General features: G+C 42.1%; 1 non-coding gene across 1 annotated transcript; it reads left to right on the top strand.

The window, feature by feature from the left end:
- The first annotated feature begins 11,820 nt into the window (after positions 1-11,820).
- On the top strand, positions 11,821-11,929 carry LOC113921143. The gene has a single exon (XR_003519544.1). It is a non-coding gene; the product is annotated as a U6 spliceosomal RNA (small nuclear RNA).
- Positions 11,930-12,250: the final 321 nt, after the last annotated feature.

Raw genomic sequence — 12,250 nt, 5'->3', positions numbered from 1 at the left:
CCGTGGCCCGCGGCCGCGCGGCTCCGAGAACTCGGCTCCGTCACACTTCCGGGAGAGAGGAGGGTTTTCTCCTCAGAAATCCACCAGACTCCTCTGATGCGCTTTGCTTTTATAGTGGAAAACTACAATCACAAACAAACAGACGTAGCGGTGAAAATAAGTGAAATTAGAACCTGCCGACTTCACTTCCCGGAGGCTTTTTTGTTGGCTCAGTGCCTTTTTCATCCGTTCACACCAATGCTCGTGCGTCTATGCTGCGTTTAACATCCTTAGACGGGTGACGTTGTGACACTGTATGAACTTGATTTAATGATGGTTTCTGCCTGGGTCGGTGGACATCGCCTCACTTGATAACCTGAAATAAATGCATACACGTTGCAAACATAAGGGCACTGAGGGAGAGGTATCTTTTTAACCCTGCCATAAAATAGATAAGAAAATATCCCCTAAGGCAATGCCAACACCGAAAGGGTGGAGTATTATTAAGACTGTGGTTATGTTAGAAACAACAAAAACTCACTGGCTTGTTCATAGTCATTCGTAAGTTAACATTATAAAATTATTAAATAATAATAGGGACGAAAACTCAGTTGTTGTAAACTTGATGTTTTAGAATGCATATCCTATGTAGTAAATCACTCATTGTTGGGACTCTGTGTGTGGGAGAGAATTTCTGCTCTGAAACGACAGCTTCAATGCTTGGGTATCCGAGAAGTTCCACTTAGGAAATCAACAAATGCAGTTATTATAAAGTAGATGCAGTATGGGGGGCTTACTAAAACTGAAGGTTCTTCCCCCAGAGTTTACTCCATTTTCCTTTAAAATAAGCTGAAAAACCAGGGGATCACAAATTTAAAATGGGCCAATGCCAATTGATGGTCACTCCCAAACCGGAACGATAAGGTTGTCATCCCTAGGATGGTAAGTTAATAGGTCCAGTTCAGTTTAGAAAAATTTGGCCTTCCGGCCACATCTGATATGCCCGTATAAAATCAAAAGACGAAGCAATGCAGGCTTTATCAAATTAAACCAGCAGTAGTGATAACCAGGATATAGGTTCTTGTAAGTAGAAGGCACGGACATGTCTCTGATCTAAACCATTTCACACTAAACAATATCCCAGTTACTCTATGTAGCTTAACTCCCTGGGATGTGTATACTCTAGACCAGAGATTTTGTTTTCCAGACCTGTTTGTTTGACTTTTGAGGTGTGTTTTAAACGTTTCAGTTAGTTATCTATATTTAAAAATCAGGATATTTACATGTAAAACTGGACTTTTGGCTTTTCTTTGAAATGAGACCTGGCCACTATTGGCTGGAGCCCAGCAGTCTGTAAGATGGGACAGTATGCACCTCCCCTGCTGTCCGTCCCTCCTCACCCCTGCCTTCCCTCTTTAGGTACTTGTCTGGCCTTTGTACCCGAGTGTTCGGGTTCCACCCCAGAAAAACCTCTTCACCCAGTGCTCACCATTTTATTAGGATTATTAAAGTCATAGATGGTTTAGACATGCTTAATGCTTGTACAAATTAAAACCTCAAATCTTGATGTCCAGAAATTCATCTTGACAGATTCATCCTATCAGTAACTGATTCTTTGTACATTTCGTAAGGACTAGCCCTACAGAATGTCCCCGCCGTTCCCTCGATTCTGCATTTCCAAAAGATGCAGCAAGACCTCAGGGAGCATGTGATCTCAGGAATTAAACCTGGTCTGGATTCCCACAGGTACCTGTGCAACGTTAGCCAAGTTATTTATTGTCCTTGAGCTGGTTTCTTTAAAAATAGGTGTAAGAACACTACCACCATGGACTTTTCAATATTAAATTATTCTATGTGACAGCATCTTGAATAGTATCTGGTCCACAGTAACCACCCCAAATATTAGTTTTCCTTGCCCTTGGGATTTCGGTTACTAATGTGGGTACTTGAGAGAGAATTCTTATTAGATCTGTTTACTTGTCTACAAAATCCTACTTGAGTAGAATCCAAACTTCGACATGCGGGAGACTTACCTGGATACTTGGTTAAAATGCTAGTTTCTGGGTCCCCCACCCAGGATTTTGATTCAGGAAGTCTTAAGTGGAGCCCTGGGGTTTCACCTCTTCATATTTAATTCTGGGACTGGAGTTCTCAGACTTCACTCTGACCCTCTAAGATCCGGGCTGGCTACGGGGTCATTCAGTGAAGGAGGTGGATGGAACACTGGATCGATTCCCTGGCTGGGCCTGGCCAACATGCTGACCCTGCAGCTAGATCGCATGTCTTCCCTGGGTCCCTATTGTCTGCTCATCAATTCACAGACATTGACTGAGCATCTACTTGAAGAACACTGAGCTAGCACTAGGTGTATGACGGTGGACACAGTAGATGACGTGATTTCTGTGCAGGGATCTCGGGGAACTGAGCACCAAGCCTAGGGCCTGGCACAGGCTTCAGCCTTTCCTACCAATGCTGTTCTTCCCAAAGACACTCCTTGATGCCATCATCGGCCTGTCTTCCTCCCACCCGGCACTGTGCATTTCATTTCCATGTCATATCGCGGTGCTGTATGTCAGTTACTACACGTGGACACTTAACATCGCACTGCTTAGCTGCTCACGAGATATTTGTGCAATTTAATTTCTTTTGACAAATCTATCCTCTGTAACTGAGTTGATGTTCACTCAGTCATCAAATATTTGAGCCAGGAACTGTTCCAAAAGCTGGGGGTGCGATCATGAACAAAATTGAAAAATCCCTGTGCACGTGAACTTCTCTTCCAATGGGGGAAGCGAGGCCGTATAAACAACTTGTTTGGACTTCTTGTGTATTTGATAGCCTGAAATTTGCTGCAATCTTGTTTGTTCTGACTCCTACCTTAGTTCCCTGCCAGATGGACTTCTTGCCCAACCCCGGTCTACACAAGCCTTGCTCTGTGGCGGTTCTCTCTGTGGCTGGAGAGCTCTCAGATATCCTACTGCCTTTTGAATCAAAGGGTCTGCATCTCCTCTAGGCTTTAACCAAGATTGACCATTCATTTCCAAACATCAGAAGCTTCCACGACAGGCTAATTTTTTTAAAAATGCAGCTTGTATATTCTCTTCTCACGGAGTATTCAGGAAAGACTTGACAGAAGCTAAGTGACTCTGCAGTCTCTCATTTGTTTTGCTCTGTTGCAATATTGCATTCTTTTTAAGCTTCTTACACCAAATATAAAAATAACTCTACTTTGCATGCATATTCCATAACTTATTTTGAGTAGTACTTTTAATGATTTATCAGCAAAAGATAATCTTACCTTTAAATATGTGATTTGGAAGACATATGTTTTGCTGCTTTCTTGAGCTCTTTGTGCTTCTCTGGGTCTAATACTTGTTTTAGAGAAATACAAGTCCAATTTTATCATAAAAATGAGAGGGGATTTCAGTTTTCCAAATACTCTACGAAGTGCATTACGTCTGGAAATTCAAATAAAGAAATCTAATTTTAACTTCTTCTCTAAAGAGGCAACTTTTTGTGAAAATGCCCTCAAATATCTTATTTCTGTCTCTTTGCATGGGTGTATTTGTATATTTGACCTCTGCCCTCATCTTTGGCTCTCCGTTCATGTCTTTTGTCGTTTTCCAAGTCTATATGACTACCTGTTGAGAACTATGAACTGGGTTAATGGGAATTCTTGGAGGAACAAATTCAGACACCTTGGATTTCACTTTTGGCTGTGAAGTTCAAGATAAGCGATTTAATTTGGACATAGCATTAGTCTTCAGTCATGCAACCGGTGAATATGCAGGTAGTATTAAAACGCGATGAACCATGCATGGTCCTTCTAAAAAGCAGGCAAGTTGCTGTGCTGAGCTCAAGTTCAAACTGCTGCCTTAGAACTTAATTTGAGAGTCTGTGCATACGCACCATTGAAAGTGGCCATTACTAGATGGAACTACCCATCAGTGCAGCTGGAGTTTTAAAAACCTTCAGATCGGGGCGCCTGGGAGGCTCAGTCAGTTAAGCGTCTGCCTTCGGCTCAGGTCATGATCTCAGGGTCCTGGGATCGAGCCCCACATCGGGCTCTCTGCTCTCGGGGAGCCTGCTTCTCCCTCTCCTCCCTGCTCTTACTCTCTCTCAAATAAATAAATAAAATCTTAAAAAAATAAAAAGAAATAAAACCCATAATATCTGGCTACCCTGACACAATGTGAATTCAGACATCATGATGCTGACACACCGTCCAACCAGAACCAAGGGTTTACTTAGAGAACCTGAAAGAAAAGAAATTATGTGCTCCATTCCTTTCTATTCCTCCGCCCTCCAGCCCCCCAGGAGTGAAGGTTAAGAGGGATGTCGGGTAAGGGTGAAAAAGCTGAACTTGGATCTGTGCTGGCCACAATAATTGTGAGAAATCCTCTTTTGTTTTAACTGGATGTTTCCCCTCGCTGAACTGACATTTAGTGATCAAGATACCTGGAATGCACACCATAACTTGGGTGTCTTGATTTTAGGACAAAGATGGAGACAACAGGAGATGAGGTGCAAGGGGCTCAGACGGCACTGATAAAGGGAACGGAACAAATGCAAACTTCACAGGCAAAAAAAGAAAGAAAAAAAGGAGTGTCTCCAGCTCCAGGTTTTGCTAGGCTGCTCTGAAATACTTTATTTATTTATTTATTTATTTTAAATCATGCCTAGGCTTTCATTCTCCTTAATGACATTTCATGCCCCCCTCCTCCCCGGTACCTCTCCAGTACGATCTTTAACAGACACGCTGGGACTCCGGCCCTTCCCTTTGGTAATTGGCGATAAGATTCCTCCTGTAGTACAGATACATACAGATTTGTTCCCTCTCTTGCTTTTATGATACTATTTTAGAAACTGAGCTGCTAAAGGTTGTATTTGAACACATTTTCTGAACAAGAACTTTAATTAAGGGATCAAAGGGCTTAAGTGCATGCTTTTTAATAACTGAAACTGATACCTCTAATTTTTCTTATCTAAAATCTATGGAAATTGTTATCAGCCTAGCTTTTTTACTTTCACCTTGTAAAGAAACTTTTCCTTCAAGCTCCCTTTTTTTTTTTTTTACATCCAGTAGAACCAGCTCCTGTGATTATCATCAGCTAGAGGAAACCCATACATCTCAGTGAGCAACATTCAATTGCTGACCGACGTTGCCAAGGACTCTAGAGATTTCTTTTCTGGTCATTGTGACAGCCGGTTTCTTCTCGAAAGGCATGTTTTCATTTCATTGCCATATTCAGTGGCTAAGAGTTTTCTGGTTACATTACTAAACTTTTGACTATCTTAGAATTTAGTTTGCTCAATAAGATGGCCAAAGAAAGCCACAGATGACTACGTGTACTAATACATATGAAGTAAATGACACATGCCAACCGGGAACGGCGAGCCACTCCTCCTGTTAGTCTGGGAGAATGTGTGTGAGTTGCTTTGTTTTTATTTTGGAGGGTGAGGGCCACTGGTGTGGGTAGATTTCCAAACTACCCAAGAGAACCTAATCGGGAAGCTCACAGCAGTCTCAGAGAGGAGTCCTACAGCGGGCTGGAGAGGGAGCTAGGAAAAGATTGGAGAATTAAAGGAATGGAATTGTTTGGCATGCAAAGGGCAAAGTAGAGACAAGAGAATCGTGTCCCATCATAGGTGCAAATTCAGAGAAAACAGGAATTTTAACCACAGCCGAACATAAAAGGGGAAACTTTAAATTTAGAACCAATAATTGCCCTGAGTTGATTTATTGACAAAAACTGGCCTAAAGGTGTTATCCCAAAATGTTTAAGTGTGGAAGAAGGGTTTTAAATTGCCTTTTGTGGGGCACCTGGGTGGCTCAGTCAGTTAAGCGTCTGCCTTCTGCTCAGGCGCTGGTTTTGGGGTCCTGGGATCAAGGCCCGCATCAGGCTCTCCGCTTGGTGGTGAGTCTGCTTCTCCCTCTCCCTCTGTGAACTCTCTCGCTCTCCCTCAAATAAAGAAATGAAGTCTTTAAAAATAAATAAATAAATAAATAGCCTTTTTGTTCTCCTAATTCTCTAACATTTTGTCTGTAGTATAAGCATCTAGGTAAATACCAAAAGAGTGGCTACCAGAAACTTGGAAAGTCAGCTTTTTCCCAAACGTAAGAAAAATTGTAAAATGTCAAGCGGGCTCAGATGTGGGTCTTACCATTCGGGGTGTTTTGCTCACAGTGGTGCTGTTGGGTTGGGAATGGGGTTGGTCATGAGGGTGCAGACCTACTCCATGAAGTCAACTTCTGAAGCTTGAGACATCTTTCAAGGAGACTTTTCTAGCTTAATCATAACCGATGATAGATTTGTCATGAGAGAAACTTTCTACAAACTTTTTTGAATATATTTTTATTTTCGCTTTGTTGACTTGGGATCGTGAGTGAAAATGAAGTGATTTTTTTCCCCCCTGAAACTAGATGTTGACCATTTAGAAACACAGCCGAAGAGACTTCCAGAATGAGTAAATATCTCCTGCTGTTTAAATGGCCAGCCTTCAGACTGATTAAGAGAGTGCTCCAGCAGGCAGGTATTCTGAGTCACCGTGTGATTCCGGACATGTCCGCTGACCTCCCTCCAGGCTTCGGTGAAGTTAATGTTTTTCCTCCCACCAACTCACACTGCTGCCTTTGGGACGGAAAAAAATGAATGTGGCAAAGTCCAGTGCAGATTTTTTAAATGCCACAGGAAAAAATCAGGTAAAAAACACTTCTTTTTTTTTGTGAAATGCAGCTGCTGTGTGAAAGGCACAAGGCACAGAGACTTCTTGGCTCAGGGACAAAAATATCCATCTTTCTATAACTCAGAACCAAAGGTAGAAAAACACGGTGGAATGTTTTAAGGAAGGAAGCAGAGTGTTCTTTTTAGGCCTACGAGGCAAGTCCTGTTCTTTTCTCATGTCTCTGGGAAAAGAAAATGTGGTCAACATAAAGATGTTTTATTGCTGATGCTTACATAAAGAGACCTCAGTGTTCAAATCTCAAAAACACGTCTTCGGATGCCAATTTCACCTCTCTGAAAATGAGCAGAACTGAGCTTTCCCTAAAGGAGGGTTGGTGGTATAATTATAGGCATTGGGAGGGTGCCCAGGCTATGTCTTTCGTCCATTCTCAACTGTTGCTCCTTCCTTAAAACATACATATTCATGCCCCGGCCTGGTCTCTTGCCAGCTCTGACACACACATATACTCTGTGTGCTGGAACGCCTTTCCTGACGAGCGGGCCACATGCACAAAATAGTTTCACAACACATGGCTGTCTGAATGGCCATCTTTCAAGCAGCACACACTGTGAAGCATCTTCCACCACTTATGGAGAAATTTAATCAGAAGTCAGGCTGGCTGGGATTCTAATGACAGAGAGGCAAAGACTTCGCTAAAGAGGAATTGTTTAATTCTTTTTTTAAAAGATTTGTTTATTTCGAGAGGCGGGGGAGAGAGAGAGAGCGTGCGCGCGCAAGCACACAGCGGGGAGGGGCAGAGAGAGAAAGAGAGTCCCAAGCAGACTCTGTCCCAAGCATAGACCCCAACACAGGGCTCGATCCCACAACACAGAGATCAAGACCCAGGCCGAAACTAAGAGTCAGACGCCTTAACCGACTGAGCCACCCAGATGCCCCAAAGAGGAATTGTTTAAAATGTCAGTAAGGAAACAAGTGTTCATTTCTTCTTCATGGGAATACCATAAGACACACAAACACACTAAGGCGAGAAACTTGGATGTGAGCTTTGCCATGGCTGGGCCTGAAAAAGGTGAGTGCTATAAGCACCTGGCCAACTGGTCTCCAACGTGAACCGAAGACAGAGGCCAGCTTTTCTGAATAGCACAGCATTCTGAAGGAAGTAGAGGGGTGCTGGGGTCCATTCCCAGGTCATCCACTAAAGTTCAAGGATGCCCCTTTAGGCATGGAAATATGCTTTGCAGTGGCTTCCAGAAGCGGTTGGAAAAGTCTTGAAAGAGTATTTGGTTTTCTGGTTGTCTGGTTGGTTGGTAGCCAACCAGAGTAGCCACGAGCCCATCAAGCTTGGGAAAAGCAACTTCAGAAAGCACAAATGCCTGCCCCCAGGTGAAGCTACTCTTCTATTGCCATGGAAGTTTGGAGAACCAGAAATTTAATTTGCTTCTTCTTTCATTAATTTGTCCAACAAACTTTATTGAGCACCTACAATATACCAAGCACTGTGCTTAGTGCTGGAGATAGAAACAAAGGAGACCCAAATCCTGCCTTCAGGAACCTCCAGCCCATACTCCTGTGTGGATTCTGCATGTGTGATTTTAAGCTAATTTCCCCAACTGGACCATGCATTCCAAACATTGGAATCAGGGACAAGTGATCTCTTCAACTTATCAATAATTCTCACTAAAAACATTGTGTCTAGGGATGCCTGGGTGGCTCAGTAGGTTAAGCGTCCAACTCTTGAGCTCAGCTCAGGTCTTGATCTCAGGGTCGTGAGTTCAGGCCCCACAATGGGCTCTGTGCTGGGTGTGGAGCCTACTTAATAAAATAAAACAAAATTAAATTAAATATTTAAAAAATGCTGTGTCTAGATATAAGAAAGAGATTCCTGTGACCTATTTCAAAGACCTCATTTAAAGGGTGCCTGGGTGGTTCAGTCGTTAAGCGTCTGCCCCGCATCGGGCTCCCTGCTCAACGGGAAGCCTGCTTCTCCCTCTCCCACTCCCCCTGCTTGTGTTCCCTCTCTCGCTGTGTCTCTCTGTGTCAAATAAATAAAATCTTAAAAAAAAAAAAAAAAACAACAAAGACCTCATTTGGAAATACACTTGGAAAACAAAAGTAAAATAATGGATGCTTTAATCCTAAGGTGAGGTGATATTACTGTGCACCCACATATCCTGGATATCAACGACAGCAGATCAGAAAAGGTGCTGTTAAAGGGATACTTGTTGGGGCCCCTTTGGTTCAACGATCTTAAATCATAATCTGTCTTCTCTGTATCTGAGAGGCTTATAAGGCCATCACCCAGAAGAGGCCAAGGAGGCAAATCCAGCTGTAATGGCTTCACACAGACTCTGTGTAATCAGATGGATGTGTTTTTTTTTTTTAGAGGGAGAGAAATGCCTTACAGGTAATGAGAGCCAGCAGAGCCTGAATATGGAGGCAAAGTCCAGTGTTGGAATGACCCCTCTGATGCTGACCACGTGCTCCGGCCAATCACCCTACCTCTTTGGGCCCCAGATTCCTCACTTGTAAGATGAAGGCTTTGTGCTGGTTGACATCTGATGGCCTTTTTTTTTTTTTTATTTAAATTCTAGTTGGTTGACATACAGTTCAATGTTGATTTCAGGAGTAGAGTTCAGTGGTTCATCATTTACACACGACACCCAGTGCCCTTACTAACAAGTGCCCTCCTTAATGCTCATCCCCCATCTAGCGCATCCCCCACCCGACTCCCTCTACCAACCCTCAGTTTGTGCTCTATAGTTATGAGTCTCTCATGATTTGTTTCTGAAGGCCCTTCTGATCCCAACGTTTTATTATTCTGTGATAAAGGTGACACTGGGCAGCATGTTTTGTGATTTTAATTCATTGATTAGGTCTTTCCTCAATGGTCAGAGTTGCTTGAACACTTTGATTAGAATAATTGTGGCTAGGCTTCTGGGTTAGTAATTCACTGAAATAAATGAGTCATTTCACACCTCCGCTTGTGTTCTCCTTTCCAACTCTCAACAGGAAAACAAACAGCAAATGGCAATGAATTAATTCACAAGCAAAGATTATTTTTGGCAATTAGAAAACTAGGCACTTCTCTGTTTATACATACCCATTATATACATAAATCCGTGTGTACATTTATAATTATGTATATACATGCTACCATTTGTCATTAATTGTGAATATCCCAAATAATGAAGTTACAATAGCTAACATTATATTTATTGAGCACATATTATGTGTTAAAGGCTTTATTTACATTATCAGTAACTTCTTTTATTTCTTCTATTTCCATCTTAACACTCAACATTGAGTTCTCAAAATATGGAAGTTTATAAAGTTTATTGCAAACATCTTGTCTGGTAGGCATCACTGTTAGAGTGTGGGAAATAAAATTTCAAAAAAAGCACCCTCAGTTTTTTTGATCTTTGGTTAAAGGCCTCTCTAGAAATGCATGCATTTGATCATGCTCATATCTAGGGGTAGGTGTTTTGTCTCCAAAAAATTCTCCTCTTTTGGAGAGGGAGGGAAAATCTTGGAGCTTATGGAGGGTGGGAAACATGACCGTCTCTAGTGAGATCAGAAAACAAATGTCAATAAGGCTCAAGGAAAATTTTCCTGGAGATGAGGGTTATATTTGATAAGTCACTATGATATTTGAATCACATGTTCTGGAAACAGTTATAGAATAAATTTTCACATACCCAAGACAATTCAGGTGTGCTTCTTTCGGTCTGGGCCCTGCCAAAATCCACACGAGTGCTGAAATGTCACAGGATTCCTAATTTCCACATGCTTTGCTCATGCAGCACTCCCAGTTATGAAACATTAAGTAGCAGAAGGGACGTGGTTCATGTTATGATGATTAAAATTCTACATGTTTCCCCGAAATGTACAAATCTAAAATATGCTGGGTTCTACTCATATGCTTGCATATGGAAAACAAATAAAAACTGTTTACTTTGGCTACAGCAAATGTCCTTTTCTTGCCTAGTGGCTTTTGATATTCTTCAGCCAAACCAAACATGCAGCTTCTCAAGATACCAGGATCTGTATTTAATACAATAATGAGTTTCTCCCTCCCAGCCTCCCTTCTCTCTCTCTCTTTTTTAATGACTCCATTGTTAAATAAGAAATGGATAATGTCGGCTTTCCCAATAGCACCAGTAGTATTTGTTGCTGTTTCATAAGTAATTTAGGAAAGCGACTGAAGCATAAAGAAGCTAAATTATTTATTAGTGTATTCTCCTCTACTGGATATCACTATAATCTTCAATATTAATGCCTTCCTTACAAGTGTAAGATTGGAAAATTGAATTCAGTGGGTTAAATTGATAAACTAAACAATTATGAAGTGTTTTCAGGTGCATAGTTGATTCTGCTTTTATCATTAAATCGAAATAGTGCTTCTCTTAAAGCATGCATTATCTAAATATTTATCTAATATATGTTTACATATTCTTTGTGTGTGTGTGTGTGTGTGTGTGTGTGTGTTTATGTATTCTTAATCATGGTAATACCTTCTTTAAATGATTCTCTTTTAGGGTTAGAAGCAGCTCTATTCAGTCGTCCTGAGTCAAGTGCAAGCTTACCGATCACCGATTCGGCGACTCGTGTGGCCAGGATTGAGCAATGCCCAAGTAATGAAAACCAGTTGTCAGAACCCACCCTTGCCAGAGCTGATGATTCAGGCGGTTCACAGGTTAATTCCAAAGCCATGATTTGGAGAACCTAGCATTCGTGGAGAAGTGTCCGATGTGGACGTTTTCTGCAGGTTTGTGCAGGAGGCAGCCAGAGGAAGTCAGAGGAGACAATAGTTCTAATATGTTTCTCTTCAGCCAAACAAGAAAGAGTTTAGGCAGGGGCCATTAAGGAAATGAATGGCCGAAAAAAGCATAGGGAACCCCTTGCCTGGTTCAGCTATCATCTCTGTAGACTTCTTTTTTTTTTTTTTAAAGATTCTATTTATTTATTCATGAGAGACAGAGAGAGAGAGAGAGAGAGAGGCAGAGGGAGAAGCAGGCTCCCAAGGAGCAGGGAGCTCGATGCGGGACTCGATCCCAGGACCCTGGGATCATGACCTGAGCCGAAGGCAGACGCTTAAAACCATCTGAGCCACCCAGGCGCCCCCATCTCTGTAGACTTCTATATAAAATCTGCACAGGGCGCTCACTTTGGCCACACCTATATTAAAATCAGAATGATACAGGGAAAATTAGCCCGGCACCTGCCCAAGGATGATATGCAGATTCGTGACATGTTCTATGTTTTTTAGAGCTTACTTAAAAAAAAAAATCTGCACAGGAATCTCTCACCTACTTGCCCAGAGAACAATTATATTCAAGGGGCATGACGATATCGCTGGTTTTCAAGCTAAAACTTGAAGTCATCTTCATAAATGAGCATCACCTCTTCCCCATTTTTCTGGAATTAGCCGCACTACCATCAAAGTCCTGATTCTTGGGGAATGTTTTGGGACCCAGTCCCTTACCGTCCATTTCAACTGCCACACTTGGTCCCCGTCTCCTGGCTCCAGCTGCCTGGTCACCAGTAGGACACCCTGCTTACAGCGACACTTTCATCACTGTCCGTG

Source organism: Zalophus californianus, chromosome 3 (assembly GCF_009762305.2).
Source record: "Zalophus californianus isolate mZalCal1 chromosome 3, mZalCal1.pri.v2, whole genome shotgun sequence".
NCBI classification, from domain to species: Eukaryota; Metazoa; Chordata; class Mammalia; order Carnivora; family Otariidae; genus Zalophus; species Zalophus californianus.
Note: the sequence above shows the minus strand (reverse complement) of the source record. Positions and strands in the feature narration are given on the sequence as shown.